Source organism: Oncorhynchus gorbuscha, unplaced genomic scaffold (assembly GCF_021184085.1).
Source record: "Oncorhynchus gorbuscha isolate QuinsamMale2020 ecotype Even-year unplaced genomic scaffold, OgorEven_v1.0 Un_scaffold_1986, whole genome shotgun sequence".
Taxonomy (NCBI): Eukaryota; Metazoa; Chordata; class Actinopteri; order Salmoniformes; family Salmonidae; genus Oncorhynchus; species Oncorhynchus gorbuscha.
In genome coordinates, this window is record NW_025746612.1 from 43,576 (window position 1) to 60,296 (window position 16,721).

The 16,721-nt window shown below is 49.0% G+C and overlaps 1 pseudogene; it reads left to right on the forward strand.

The window, feature by feature from the left end:
• Window positions 1–377: 377 nt before the first annotated feature.
• Window positions 378–15,549, forward strand: LOC124024738 (annotated as a pseudogene).
• The last annotated feature ends 1,172 nt before the right edge of the window (window positions 15,550–16,721 follow it).

Consider the following 16,721-nt stretch of genomic DNA (forward strand, 5'->3'; position numbering starts at 1 on the left):
GCTGATGTTATACATCTGTACTGCTGCTCTGTGGGGGTTTGAGGCTGGGTGTCTGTAGAGCAACAACTGCTGATGTAAAAAGGGCTTTATAAAATAACGTTGATTGATTGATTAACTACTACTGCTACATTTAGGACTCTGATTACAGCCTTTGAGCAGCTCTAGTCTTCAGGCATCTCTGACTTTAGTTAGTGTGTTTATAGAGGGTTTATAGTGTGCTATGTGTTTATAAGGTAGCCTAGTGGTTAGAGTGTTGGACTAGTAACTGAAAGGTTGCAAGATCAAATCCCTGAGCTGACAAGGTAAAAAAAATCTGTCCTTCTGCCCCTAAACAAGGCAGTTAACCCACTGTTCCCGGTAGGCTGTCATTGTAAATAAGAATTTGTTCTTCAACTGACTTGCCAAGTTAAATAAAGGATAAATCAAATAGAAATGGTGTTATAATTATGTTAAAATGTGTTTATAGCCATAATAGATCACAGACTATATATTTATTATACATGGTTAAAACCTTTCTATAGAGTTAGAGATAATAACGTGTGTGTGTGTGTGTGTGTGTGTGTGTGTGTGTGTGTGTGTGTGTGTGTGTGTGTGTGTGTGTGTGTGTGTGTGTGTGTGTGTGTGTGTGTGTGTGTGTGTGTGTGTGTGTGTGTGTGTGTGTGTGTGTCTGTGTCTGTGTCTGTGTGTGTGGTACATGTTGATATTTCTCTAAATGTGTTACATTTCTGAAGCTGTCAGGGGGAGGGAATGTGACAAGTCGGTTACACGGTTGACGTTCTGACTGTTTTCTCACGGGAAAAGCGCCCCAGAACCAAGGGGGCGTTTAGTGTGACTAGCTGTCGGGTCAGAACAGATGGAGAGCACAGGAATCTGCTTCGCTCATTGGTTTCCAGAATATAGACTTCAGGGCCCTCCAATCTAGTCCTATGTCTATTACTAATCGGCTATTTAGTATACAAACAAATAAAGCAGACGCTTCTTACACGTATGAGCTATATTATCTCAAAACCGTTTAATTAAGATACACATTGTAGGCAATTACACACGAGTTTATTGATCTGTATTACTCTAATATATCGGTGCAAGTGGTTACTGTTTCTCACCCGCGGGGGCTGTGTGAAGGTGTTTTGAATTTGTGCGTGTGCATATTTGTGTGTGAGTGAGTGGATATTTACTGCTCTGCAACACGACGCTGATGTAGGCTATTTTCAGACCTGCGCGTGCTGCCGTACTAATATTTATAAGAGCTATCTGGATGTGGCGCCAAGAGAATCCGTGCATGTCCGCGTTAAGACGCACACACACACACATTCACACTGAGCGAGAGACGGAGAAGTTCGTCCGCTCGGGGCGTGGTTTGGAGCGTGTCACTCAAGCGGAGGAGTCAGCTGCTGGCACGAGTCTGGGCGGGGTGACGTGTGCGGAGCTGGAGCCCAGGCAGCAGCAGAAGTTCGTTATTAATGTCAGGACTTCCTCCTGTCTGTTAGTCACCAGTCTACTGCCGGAGGCTCCCAACGGTTTTACACGGATAATCCATCCTGTCGAAATGAAACTGAACTTTTACGGTACAAAACAGAACTGTTGATTCTGATGGACCCGTAACCTTCTTTCCAGAGACCACGATGTGAATAAATAGTCACTTGCAGGATTTATTGGTGGATTTTTGTGGTTACTGAAAGGCGGGACGTGGTCTGACCATACTGGGGCGGAGGAGCGGTTGGTCAACCATGCTGTGGCCAGGTTTAGCGCACTGGGTAGCGGCTGTGTTTCTCTGTAGGGTCGCCTCGGCGCAGTACACCAGCGACCAGTGCAGCTGGAGAGGAAGGTAGGCTATACGTTTATTATTGCATGTGTGTTATTCGACACGTTTTATTAACCCTTATAGGATGTAGACTATAAGCCTACAATCCTGTTGCCGAGTGGTTAAAGGAGTGTTGGGTAATAGTCTATGGCAGTGTTGCTAGGAACCAGTATAACAGGCTGATACAGTCAGTCCAACAACGGTAGATGTTATGGAAACCCTCGTTTCCTCCCTGCACTTCCAGATGTTGCGCAATAATGTCCTGAACAGCGAGACCACAGCATATGTGTAGGTGCAAACAGGTTGGATAGATTAAGTCTGATGCATTTCATATGTTTTTGCAATAAACGGGGGGAAGGGGGGGGTGAACCCCGGGGGGGGGGGTGAACCCCTTGACACCCCCAGCCTCTGTGAGAGTGAGTGAGGGAGGGAGGGAGGGAGGGAGACGTCCTTCCTTATACAATGAGATTGTGTTTATACATGCGTTATGCAGTTTAGGCCTGATGGATTTGCATAGGGAACGTGTTTGTTTCTCCTGTCCTGTAGCCTATAGCGATGTGAGCTCCAATTGGCGGCGTGCCATAATATTCAAAGAAAACACGATAACATATTTTGAAATGTTCCAGTTCAATATACCAAATCTCCGTGCGTGCGCCAAAAGGAGAGCTTGGGTTGGGCGCTTGGACCGTGGAGCCACCAGAGGGAAAAGGAGAGCTTGGGTTGGGCGCTTGGACCGTGGAGCCGTCAGAGGGGACATAATAGGTTTTCAGCGCTACATCTCGTGTTGAGTTCATACCTTACCTTTCACATACTCATAAAACTGTGTTCTAGGCTATTGTATATAGCATGGCACCCTCCAGATAGTGAGTGCGCAGCCACTCCTGTAATGTTGCCGCGCCGCGGTGCGGTTTTCATTTGAAGATATCAACTTCGAACACGTTTATCTTTTACTGATCTTAAAGTGTTTATCTTTTACTGATCTTAAAGTGTTTATCTTTTACTGATCTTAAAGTGTTTATCTTTTACTGATCTTAAAGTGTTTATCTTTTACTGATCTTAAAGTGTTTATCTTTTACTGATCTTAAAGTGCGCGCATCCCAGATAACCGACCACATCCTCCCTCCCCTGCGCTCCGGGTATTGGTCACATCGGGTCACAGTTTATAGAGAGAGAGAGACTCATGCTGTAATCAAGTTGCTCTTTAAACGACCTCTTAACTAAGTGATAAGGTATCATGCATAGGAAGTTAACTGTTAAATATGTTTGTTGTGTTCATGTTTATGACCAACAACATTGCTTCCTCAAACATCAAATATATTCATAACAAGTTTCCTAACCTCTTCTATCCCCCTCTACCCTCTCCTCCTCCCTCATCATCATAACCTCTCCTCCCTCATCATCATAACCTCTCCTCCCTCATCATCATAAACTCTCCTCCCTCATCATCATAACCTCTCCTCCCCCATCATCATAACCTCTCCCCTCCCTCATCATCATAACCTCTCCTCCCTCATCATCATAACCTCTCCTCCCTCATCATCATAACCTCTCCTCCCTCATCATCATAACCTCTCCTCCCTCATCATCATAACCTCTCCTCCCCCATCATCATAACCTCTCCTCCCCCATCATCATAACCTCTCCTCCCCCATCATCATAACCTCTCCTCCCCATCATCATAACCTCTCCTCCCCCATCATCCTAACCTCTCCTCCTCCCTCATCATCATAACCTCTCCTCCTCCCTCATCATCATAACCTCTCCCCCTCCCTCATCATCATAACATCTCCTCCTCCCTCATCATCATAACCTCTCCTCCTCCCTCATCATCATAACCTCTCCTCCCCCATCATCCTAACCTCTCCCCCTCCCTCATCATCATAACCTCTCCTCCCTCATCATCATAACCTCTCCTCCCCCATCATCATAACCTCTCCTCCCCCATCATCATAACCTCTCCTCCCCCATCATCCTAACCTCTCCCCCTCCCTCATCATCATAACCTCTCCCCCTCCCTCATCATCATAACCTCTCCTCCTCCCTCATCATCATAACCTCTCCTCCCCCATCATCCTAACCTCTCCCCCTCCCTCATCATCATAACCTCTCCTCCTCCCCCATCATCATAACCTCTCTTCCCTCCTCATCATCATAACCTCTCCCCCTCCCTCATCATCATAACCTCTCCCCCTCCCTCATCATCATAACCTCTCCCCCTCCCCCATCATCATAACCTCTCCTCCCTCCTCATCATCATAACCTCTCCCCCTCCCTCATCATCATAACCTCTCCCCCTCCCTCATCATCATAACCTCTCCCCCTCCCTCATCATCATAACCTCTCCCCTCCCTCATCATCATAACCTCTCCTCCCTCATCATCATAACCTCTCCTCCCTCATCATCATAACCTCCCCTCCCTCATCATCATAACCTCCCCTCCCTCATCATCATAACCTCTCCTCCTCCCTCTCTCCCTCTCTCCTCCTCCCTCTCTCCCTCTCTCCTCCTCCCTCTCTCCCTCTCTCCTCCTCCCTCTCTCCTCCTCCCTCTCTCCCTCTCACCTTCCCTCTCTCTCTCCCTCTCTCCTCTCCCAGTGGTCTGACCCATGAGTCTCACTCCCGTGATGTGGAGCAGGTATACCTGCGTTGCTCCCAGGGCAGTCTAGAGTGGCTCTATCCTACTGGGGCCCTCATCGTCAACCTGCGGCCCAACACGGAGCCCACGTCTGGGGCTTCCCCCGGCCTGCACGCCTGCATCAAGCCCCAGACAGACTCCCGCGGATCACACCTCTACCTGGAGAGAGCTGGACAGCTCCGCCTGCTGATGTCTGAGACAGAACAGGTAGATGGTCAGTCATTCAGTCAATCAGTCGGTCAGTCATTCAGTCGGTCGGTCATTCAGTCGGTCAGTCACGTTTATTCATAAATCCCTTTTTTACATCAGAAGTAGATATTTCACAGTAACCTGACTGATAACAGCACAGATATTTCACAGTAACCTGACTGATAACAGCACAGATATTTCACAGTAACCTGACTGATAACAGCACAGATATTTCACAGTAACCTGACTGAGAACAGCACAGATATTTCACAGTAACCTGACTGAGAACAGCACAGAGCAGGTTACATAGGCAGAAAACACATGCTTAAGTTTAACCACTGTAAATATAATTGTTGATATGTTCATAAAGTACTCATGTGAAAATGATTATCTCAGTGTCATCACACCAGTACGTATTTAATCATGTTTGTTATATTTCCAGGCGCATGGCAGGGTGCAGTGTTTCTCCCTGACAGAGGGGGCGCTGTTCATAGAGGCAGTGGGCCAGCAGGACATCAGCAAGAGGATCACAGTGTTTCAGTATGAACTGGTGGCCAGCCACGGACCTGGAGCTCATCTGTACCCACACCTCAACACTGGACCTGGTAAGAGACCAAGACACACACACACCTCAACACTGGCACTGGTAAGAGACCAACACACACACACACACACACACACACACACACACACACACACACACACACACACACACACACACACACACACACACACACACACACACACACACACACACACACACACACACACACACACACACACACACACACACACACCTCAACACTGGACCTGGTAAGAGACCAACACACACACACCTCAACACTGGACCTGGTAAGAGACCAACACACACACACCTCAACACTGGACCTGGTAAGAGACCAACACACACACACACCTCAACACTGGCACTGGTAAGAGACCAACACACACACACACACACCTCAACACTGGCACTGGTAAGAGACCAACACACACACACACACACACCTCAACACTGGCACTGGTAAGAGACCAACACACACACACACACCTCAACACTGGCACTGGTAAGAGACACACACACACACACACACACACACACACACACACACACACACACACACACACACACACACACACACACACACACACACACACACACACACACACACACACACACACACACACACACACACACACACACACACACACACACACACACACACACACACACCTCAACACTGGCACTGGTAAGACACACACACACACCTCAACACTGGCACTGGTAAGAGACACACACACACACCTCAACACTGGCACTGGTAAGAGACACACACACACACCTCAACACTGGCACTGGTAAGAGACACACACACACACCTGAACACTGGACCTGGTAAGAGACCAACACACACACACACCTGAACACTGAACACTGGTAAGAGACCACACACACACACACACACACACCTGAACACTGAACACTGGTAAGAGACCAACACACACACACACCTGAACACTGGACCTGGTAAGAGACCAACACACACACACACCTGAACACTGGACCTGGTAAGAGACCAACACACACACACACCTAAACACTGGACCTGGTAAGACACACATTCCATGGTAGAACCCAGGCGATAGAACCCGTTCCCCTGATCAAGGGCTGTACAAAGTAACATGACAGATGGACAGAGTCAGTGACAGAGTCCAGAGAGAGGAGGAAGAATGAACCACTGGTTCAACGGACCCCTAGACACATTTAATAGGTCTTGTGTTGGCTGAAGAAGGGGAGGCCGAGGTAGAAATGTGTGTGTGTGTGGGGGGGGCAGGAGATGACAGGAGTTAAACAGGGTGTCTGTCTGTCTAGCCTAATAAAGCAGTCTAGCCCAGACCCACACATCCACAGCCCTGCTGTCACTCAAGAGACAGACCGGACCAGACACCCCCCTCCCTCTCTTACTGCTGTCCTCTATCCCCCTGTCTTCTCACCCGTCTCTCTCCTCTCTCTCCCATCTCCCTCCCTCCTCTCTCTCCCATCTCCCTCCCTCCTCTCTCTCCCATCTCCCTCCCTCCTCTCTCTCCCATCTCCCTCCCTCCTCTCTCTCCCATCTCCCTCCCTCCTCTCTCTCCCATCTCCCTCCCTCCTCTCTCTCTCGTCTCCCTCTCTGACTTATAAATACAAGCAGGCTAATCAACAGGTCACACTGGGGTCAAGCCCAGGGGTCAGCCAATCATCATCCAGCTGTCAATCGGTGGTGTCTGCTGCAAGACAGGGAGAGGATATGATTGGTCAGATGGAGAATGGAGGGAGGGAGAGTTGGAGGGAGGGAGAACGGGAGAGAGAGAAAGGTTTGTATCTGCCTAGTACAGGTATGGAAGGAGGGAGAAAGAGAAAGAGAGAGATATGTTTTGTATCTGCCTGGTACAGGTATGGAGAGAGAGAAAGGTTTGTATCTGCCTAGTACAGGTATGGAGGGAGGGTGAAAGAGAGAGAGAGATATGTTTTGTATCTGCCTGGTACATGTATGGAGAGAGAGAAAGGTTTGTATCTGCCTAGTACAGGTATGGAGGGAGGGTGAAAGAGAGAGAGAGATATGTTTTGTATCTGCCTGGTACAGGTATGGAGAGAGAGAAAGGTTTGTATCTGCCTAGTACAGGTATGGAGAGAGAGAAAGGTTTGTATCTGCCTAGTACAGGTATGGAGAGAGAGAAAGGTTTGTATCTGCCTAGTACAGGTATGGAGAGAGAGAAAGGTTTGTATCTGCCTAGTACAGGTATGGAGGGAGGGTGAAAGAGAGAGAGATATGTTTTGTATCTGCCTAGTACATGTATGGAGAGAAAAAGGTTTGTATCTGCCTAGTACAGGTATGGAGGGAGGGTGAGAGAGAGAGATATGTTTTGTATCTGCCTGGTACAGGTATGGAGAGAGAGAAAGGTTTGTATCTGCCTAGTACAGGTATTTTGTATCTGCCTAGTACAGGTATGGAGAGAGAGAAAGGTTTGTATCTGCCTAGTACAGGTATGGAGAGAGAGAAAGGTTTGTATCTGTATACAGGTATGGAGGGAGGGTGAAAGAGAGAGAGATATGTTTTGTATCTGCCTAGTACAGGTATGGAGAGAGAGAAAGGTTTGTATCTGCCTAGTACAGGTATGGACGGAGGGAGAAAGGTTTGTATCTGCCTAGTACAGGTATGGAGGGAGGGTGAAAGAGAGAGAGAGATATGTTTTGTATATGTATGGAGAGAGAGAAAGGTTTGTATCTGCCTAGTACAGGTATGGAGGGAGGGTGAAAGAGAGAGAGATATGTTTTGTATCTGCCTGGTACAGGTATAAAGGTTTGTATCTGCCTAGTACAGGTATGGAGAGAGAGAAAGGTTTGTATCTGCCTAGTACAGGTATGGAGAGAGAGAAAGGTTTGTATCTGCCTAGTACAGGTATGGAGAGAGAGAAAGGTTTGTATCTGCCTAGTACAGGTATGGAGGGAGGGTGAAAGAGAGAGAGATATGTTTTGTATCTGCCTAGTACAGGTATGGAGAGAGAGAAAGGTTTGTATCTGCCTAGTACAGGTATGGACGGAGGGAGAAAGGTTTGTATCTGCCTAGTACAGGTATGGAGGGAGGGTGAAAGAGAGAGAGATATGTTTTGTATCTGCCTAGTACAGGTATGTGTGCACCATAAAACCATTGACAGACAAAGAGAAAGACTGTGTGTGTTTAATAGTTGTTTTACTGGCAGACAGGGTCAAAGGTTACCACCCTGACTACCCTCTCCCACCTGTTGTTTCACTCTCTCTCACACACACACACACACACACACACACACACACACACACACACACACACACACACACACACACACACACACACACACACACACACACACACACACACACACACACACACACACACACAACACACACACACGAAAATCCTTAATCTTGTACCCTCCCCCATAGACATCCATCTCATCCCTCCCTCTCTCCCTCCTCATCTCCCCTCATCCCTCCCTCCCTTCTCATCCCTCCCTCTCTCCCTTCTCATCCCTCCCTCTCTCCCTTCTCATCCCTCCCTCTCTCCCTCCTCATCCCTCCCTCTCTCCCTTCTCACCCCTCCCTCTCTCCCTTCTCATCCCTCCCTCTCTCCCTTCTCACCCCTCCCTCTCTCCCTTCTCACCCCTCCCTTTCTCCCTTCTCATCCCTCCCTCTCTCCCTTCTCACCCCTCCTTCTCATCCCTCCCCTCTCTCTCCCTCCTCATCCCCCCTCCCTCCCTTCTCATCCCTCCCTCTCTCTCTCCCTCCTCATCCCTCCCTCCTCACCCCTCCCTCTCTCCCTCCTCATTCCTCCCTTTCTCCCTCATTCCTCTCCCTCTTCCTCCTCATCCCTCATTCCTCCCCCTCTCTTGCCTCACCCCTCCCTCTCTACCCCAAATAGAGCTAGGGGGAACAACAAGGGGGTGAGAGAACCAGACATCCCCCTCTCACACCTCTCCCCTCTCTCAGGAAGTGAGGGATGGATGGGGGAGGGAAAGAAGTCTTCTTTATATCTGATGCTAGTGTTGTACATGACCGGTCAACCGTTTTAGAAAACCTACTAATTCAAGGGCTTTTCTTTATTTGTACTATTTTCTATATGGAATCATGCAGTAACCAAAAAAGTGTTAAACAAATCAAAATATATTTTATATTTGAGATTTTTAAAATAGCCACCCTTTGCCTTGATGACAGCTTTGCACACTCTTGGCATTCTCTCAATCAGCTTAATGAGTTAGTCACCTGGAATGCATTTCAATTAACAGGTGTGCCTTTTTAAAAGATAATTTCTCTCCTTCTTAGAGTATTTCAGAAGGAAACGTTGAGTTGTGACAGGGGAGGGGGGGGTTATACAGAATATAGCCCTATTTGGTAAAAGACCAAGTCCAAGGACAGCTCAAATAAGCAAAGAGAGACAACAGTCCATCATTACTTTAAGACATGAAGGTCAGTCAATTCGCTTTCAACGTTTCTTCAAGCGCAGTTGCAAAAACCATCAAGCACTATGATGAAACTGGCTCTCATGAGGACCACCACAGGAAGGAAGACCCAGAGTTACCTCTGCTGCAGAGGATAAGTTCATTAAAGTTTCCAGCCTCAGAAATTGCAGCCCAAATAAATGCTTCACAGAGTTCAGGTAACAGACACATCACAACATCAACTGTTCAGCGGAGACTACATGAATCAGGCCTTCATGGTTGAATTGCTGCAAAGAAACCACTACTAAAGGACCCCAATAAGAAGAAGAGACTTGCTTGGGCCAAGAAACACGAGCAATGGACATTAGACACCGGTGGAAATGTGTCCTTTGGTCTGGAGTCTAAATTGGAGATTTTTGGTTCCAACCTCCGTGTCTTTGTGAGACGCTGTGTGGATGTATGGATGATCTCTGTTTGTGTATTTCACACCGTAAAGCATGGAGGAGGAGGTGTTATGGTGTGGGTGTATGGATGATCTCTGTTTGTGTATTTCACACCGTAAAGCATGGAGGAGGAGGTGTTATGGTGTGGGTGTATGGATGATCTCTGTTTGTGTATTTCACACCGTAAAGCATGGAGGAGGAGGTGTTATGGTGTGGGTGTATGGATGATCTCTGTTTGTGTATTTCACACCGTAAAGCATGGAGGAGGAGGTGTTATGGTGTGGGTGTATGGATGATCTCTGTTTGTGTATTTCACACCGTAAAGCATGGAGGAGGAGGTGTTATGGTGTGGGTGTATGGATGATCTCTGTTTGTGTATTTCACACTGTAAAGCATGGAGGAGGAGGTGTTATGGTGTGGGTGTATGGATGATCTCTGTTTGTGTATTTCACACCGTAAAGCATGGAGGAGGAGGTGTTAATGGATGCATCACACCGTAAAGCATGGAGGAGGAGGTGTTATGGTGTGGCGGAATATTGCTGGTGACATTGTCTGAGATTAATTTAGAATTCAAGGCACACTTAACCAGCATGGCTACCACAGCATTCTGCAGCGTTACGCCATCCCATCTGGTTTGGGCTTAGTGGGACTATCATTTGTTTTCAACAGGTCAATGACCCAACAAACCTCCAGGCTATTTCATAGTTTTGACCCAACACACCTCCAGGCTATTTCATAGTTTTGACCCAACACACCTCCAGGCTATTTCATAGTTTTGATGTCTTCACTATTATTCTACAATGGAGAAAATAGTAAAAAATTTGAAAAACCTTTGAAGGCTAGGTGTTCTAATAGTTTTGACTGGTCTTGGTATTATTGGTGGTGTATGAAAATGGTGTAAAACATGTGGAAAATGGTGGTTGAATGAGTAGGTGTTCTAAAACGTTTGACTGGTGGTGTATGGTGGTGGTGGGTGTGGTGGTGTGTGGTGGTGGTGGTGGGGTGTGTGGTGTATGGTGTGTGGGGTGTGGTGGTGTATGGTGGTGGTGGTGGGGTGTGTGGTGTATAGTGGTGGTGGGGTGTGTATGGTGGGATGTGTATGGTGTATGGTGGTGGTGGTGGGGTGTGTGGTGGTGTATGGTGGTGGTGTGTGGTGGTGGTGTATGGTGTGTGGGGGTGTATGGTGGTGGGGTGTGGTGGTGTATGGTGGTGGTGTATGGGTGTATGGTGGTGGTGGTGTGGTGGTGGGGGTGTATATGGTGGTGGGGTATGGTGGTGGGGTGTGGTGGGGTGTGTGGTGGTGTATGGTGGGGTATGGTGGTGGTGTGTGGTGGTGTGTGGTGGTGTATATGTGATGTGTCTCATGTCTCATGTCTCTCTCTCAGCCTCCTGTACACCCTGCACAGATGACCAGATCCTGATGGCGGTATGTACCAGCGACTTTGGTAAGCACACACACACAACACCACAACACACACACACAGGTTACGCACAACACCACAACACACACAAAGGTTACGCACACACACACACAGGTTACGCACAACACCACAACAGACACAGGTTACGCACAACCACCACAACACACACAGGTTACGCACACCACCACACACACACAGGTTACGCACACCACCACAACACACACAGGTTACGCACACCACCACAACACACACAGGTTACGCACACCACCACAACACACACAGGTTACGCACACCACCACAACACACACAGGTTACGCACACCACCACAACAGACACAGGTTACGCACACCACCACAACACACACAGGTTACGCACAACAACACAACACACACAGGTTACGCACAACAACACAACACACACAGGTTACGCACAACAACACAACACACACAGGTTACGCACAACACCAATACACACACACAGGTGACTATACACATCATAGACTCAGTACTGGTACCCTGTGTGTATAGTCATGTTATCATAGACTCAGTACTGGTACCCAGTGTATAGTCATGTTATCATAGACTCAGTACTGGTATCCTGGTGTATAGTCATGTTATCATAGACTCAGTACTGGTATCCTGTGTGTATAGTCATGTTATCATAGACTCAGTACTGGTACCCTGTGTGTATAGTCATGTTATCATAGACTCAGTACTGGTATCCTGTGTGTATAGTCATGTTATCATAGACTCAGTACTGGTACAACGTGTGTATCGCCAAGTTACTTGTGTTATTTTTCTGTTACTTTAAAATGTTTCTCTCTGCATTGTTGTGAAGGGCCCGTCAGTAAGCATTTCACTGTTAGTCTCCACCTGTTGTTTCCCAAGCCTGGGACAAATGTTATTTGATTTGATTTAGAACACAGTCACAAACAGCACCAGCTGTAAAGGACATGAACAACCCTTCTCATCACTCTCTCTTCTCTCTCTCCCTCCTCTCCCCATATCTCTCTTCTCTCTCTCCTCCCCATATCTCTCTCCTCCCTCTCCCCCTCTCCTCCCCATATCTCTCTCCCCCTCTCCTCCCCATATTTCTCTCCTCCCTCTCCTCCCCATATCTCTCTCCCCCTCTCCTCCCCATATATCTCTCTCCCTCTCCTCCCCCTCTCTCCTCCCCATATCTCTTTCCTCCCTCTCCCCCTCTCCTCCCCATATCTCTCTCCCCCTCTCCTCCCCATATCTCTCTTCTCCCTCTCCTCCCCATATCTCTCTCCTCTCTCCCCCTCTCCTCCCCATATCTCTCTCCCTCTCTCCTCCCATATCTCTCTTCTCTCTCTCCTCCCCATATCTCTCTCCTCCCTCTCCCCCTCTCCTCCCCATATCTCTCTCTCCCTCCCCATATCTCTCTCCCCCTCTCCTCCCCATATATCTCTCCTCCCTCTCCTCCCCATATCTCTTTCCTCCCTCTCCCCCTCTCCTCTCCATATCTCTCTCCCCCCTCCCCCATATCTCTCTCCCCCTCTCCTCCCCATATCTCCCCCTCTCCTCCCCATATCTCTCTCTCCCTCTCCCCCTCTCCTCCCCATATCCCTCTCTCCTCCCCATATCTCTCTCTTCTCCTCCCCATATCTCTCTCCCCCTCCCCCTCTCCTCCCCATATCTCTCTCCCCCTCTCCTCCCCATATTTCTCTCCTCCCTCTCCTCCCCATATCTCTCTCCCCCTCTCCTCCCCATATATCTCTCCTCTCTCCTCCCCCCTCTCCTCCCCATATCTCTTTCCTCTCTCCCCCTCTCCTCCCATATCTCTCTCCCCCTCTCCTCCCCATATCTCTCTCCTCCCTCTCCTCCCCATATTTCTCTCCTCCCTCTCCTCCCCATATCTCTCTCCTCCCCATATCTCTCTCCTCCCTCTCCTCCCATATCTCTCTCCTCCCCATATCTCTTTCCTCCCTCTCCCCCTCTCCCCCATATCTCTCTCCCCCTCTCCTCTCCATATCTCTCTCCTCCCTCTCCTCCCCATATCTCTCCTCCCTCTCCTCCCCATATCTCTCTCCCCCTCTCCTCCCAATATCTCTCCCCCTCTCCTCCCAATATCTCTCTCCTCCCTCTCCTCCCCATATCTCTCCTCCCTCTCCTCCCCATATCTCTCTCCTCTCTCTCCTCCCCATATCTCTCCTCCCTCTCCTCCCCATATCTCTCGTCCCTCTCCTCCCCATATCTCTCCTCCCTCTCCTCCCCATATCTCTCCTCCCTCTCCTCCCCATATCTCTCCTCCCTCTCCTCCCCATATGTCTCTCTCTCTCTCTCCTCCCCATATCTCCTCCCCATATCTCTCTCTCCATCTCCTCCCCATATCTCTCCTTCCTCTCCTCCCCATATCTCTCCTCCCTCCTCTCCTCCCTCTCCTCCCCATATCTCTCCCCCTCTCCTCTCATATCTCCTCCTCCCATATCTCCCCTCTCTCCCCTCTCCTCCCCATATCTCTCTCCCCCCTCTCCTCCCAATATCTCTCTCCCTCCTCCCCATATCTCTCCTCCTCCCTCTCCTCCCCATATCTCTCCTCCCTCTCCTCCCCATATCTCTCTCCTCTCTCCTCCCCATATCTCTCTCCTCCCTCTCCTCCCCATATCTCTCTCCCTCTCCTCCCCATATCTCTCTCCTCCCTCTCCTCCCCATATCTCTCCTCCCTCTCCTCCCCATATCTCTCCTCCCTCTCCTTCCCATATCTCCTCCCTCTCCTCCCCATATATCTCTCTCCTCCCTCTCCTCCCCATATCCTCCTCTCCTCCCCATATCTCTCCTCCCTCTCCTCCCCATATCTCTCCTCCCTCTCCTCCCCATATCTCTCCTCCCTCTCTCCCCTCCCTCCCTCTCCTCCCCATATCTCTCCTCCCTCTCCTCCCCATATCTCTCTCCTCCCTCTCCTCCCCATATCTCTCCTCCCTCTCCTCCCCATATCTCTCTCCTCCCCATATCGCTCTCCTCCCTCTCCTCCCCATATCTCTCCTCCCTCTCCTCCCCATATATCTCTCTCCTCTCTCTCTCCTCCCCATATCTCTCTCCCTCCCTCTTTCTCTCCAGTGGGTCGTGGCAGTATCCGTGGCGTTGACACGCCCTCGTCATCAGACCACTCCTCCGTTGCCGTGACGCTAAGCCGCCTGTTCCATCAGAAGAGCGGAGTGTTCTCTTGGGACGGAGCCAGAGGAAAGGGGTGGTCCGGACGTCTGAACACGCCCCTGCGGTGCCGGCTGCAGCCGAGGGAGAAGGGGACTTCCTGTTCACGGGGGCAGTGCGGTTCGGAGAGGCGTGGCTTGGCTGCTCCCCGCACTACCGCCACTTTCTGAAGCTCTACCGGACCGCCCTGGAGACAGGAAGTAACCCCTGTCACATGGACATGGACACAGCCTGAGGCACGCCCCTTCCGCCCAGGTGACAACCAATCAGGGAACAGGATTGGGAAACAAACTCTGCGAATCAGGGACATATCAGAGAGAGGGCTGGGTCGCTGGCTGGACTGACAGGGCCCTGATCCAATCAGAGGAGGGAGGTCGTAAAGGGGCGGAATCTTTGATATGCCTGAGAGGTGATTGGACGTGGTCCCAAGCCCTGCTAACCGATTGGCTGAAGCTCTTACAGTTGCCTAGCAGCAAGGATTGTTGGCCTGTGTCTGAACAGTTCTAAAGCCATCTGTCATCATAGAATGTCTTAAGACGCTGGTGTGTGTGTGTGTGTGTGTGTGTGTGTGTGTGTGTGTGTGTGTGTGTGTGTGTGTGTGTGTGTGTGTGTGTGTGTGTGTGTGTGTGTGTGTGTGTGTGTGTGTGTGTGTGTGTGTGTGTGTGTGTGTGTGTGTGTGTGTGTGTGTGTGTGTGTGTTGGAAATAGATGTAAATATGATCATTGTTGTAATGAAAGTTTGTTTCGTGAAAAGCTTTATGTTTACAGTTTAGAGGTTGTCTTCTGACCGAAGTATATTATGGGTTCCTGCACAGTGTGTGTCTTAGCGTGTTCGTGTGTGTCTTAGCGTACTCTTGTGTGTGTTTGTGTGTGCGTGCTAGGGAGTGTGTGAACATGTATGTACTAGCCTGTGAATGTGTGTGTGCGCTAGCATGTGTGGTGGTTCTGCACTAGCTTGTGTGAAGGTGTGTGTGTGAAGGTGTGTGTGTGTGTGTGAGTGTGTGTGTGAAGGTGTGTGTGTGTGTGTGTGAAGTTGTATGTGAACGTGAAGTGTGTGTGTGTGAAGGTGTGTATGTGTGTGTGTGTGTGAAGGTGTGTATGAAGTGTGTGTGTGTGTGTGTGTGTGTGTGTGTGTGTGTGTGTGTGTGTGTGTGTGTGTGTGTGTGTGTGTGTGTGTGTGTGTGTGTGTGTGTGTGTGTGTGTGTGTGTAGGTGTGTGTAGGTGTGTGTAGGTGTGTGTGAAGATGTGTGTGTGAAGGTGTGTGTGTGAAGATGTGTGTGTGAAGGTGTGTGTAGGTGTGTGTGTGAAGGTGTGTGTAGGTGTGTGTAGGTGTGTGTGTGTGTGTGTGTGAAGGTGTGTAGGTGTGTGTGTGAAGTGTGTGTGTGAAGGTGTGTGTGAAGGTGTGTGTGTGAAGGTGTGTGTGTGCGAAGGTGTGTGTGTGAAGGTGTGTAGGTGTGTGTGTGAAGGTGTGTGTGTGAACGTGTGTGTCTGTGACTGTGTTAAAGTACAATAGCACTCTGGCTCTCTGTTCTAGGGAATAAACTATCTTCCTGGAACAAGTCTCTACTTTACTGTGTCTAGATGTGTCTGTGACTGTGTTAAAGTACAATAGCACTCTGGCTCTCTGTTCTAGGGAATAAACTATCTTCCTGGAACAAGTCTCTACTTTACTGTGTCTAGATGTGTCTGTGACTGTGTTAAAGTACAATAGCACTCTGGCTCTCTGTTCTAGGGAATAAACTATCTTCCTGGAACAAGTCTCTACTTTACTGTGTCTAGATGTGTCTGTGACTGTGTTAAAGTACAATAGCACTGTGGCTCTCTGTTCTAGGGAATAAACTATCTTCCTGGAACAAGTCTCTACTTTACTGTGTCTAGATGTGTCTGTGACTGTGTTAAAGTACAATAGCACTCTGGCTCTCTGTTCTAGGGAATAAACTATCTTCCTGGAACAAGTCTCTACTTTACTGTGTCTAGATGTCTGTGTCACATTGGATTTATCGGCAGTGTTTATAAGGTACTGTTTTGAAGTATCCTCATGTGTGTGTGTGTGTGTGTGTGTGTGTGTGTGTGTGTCTGTGTCTGTGTCTGCGTGTGTGTGTGTCTG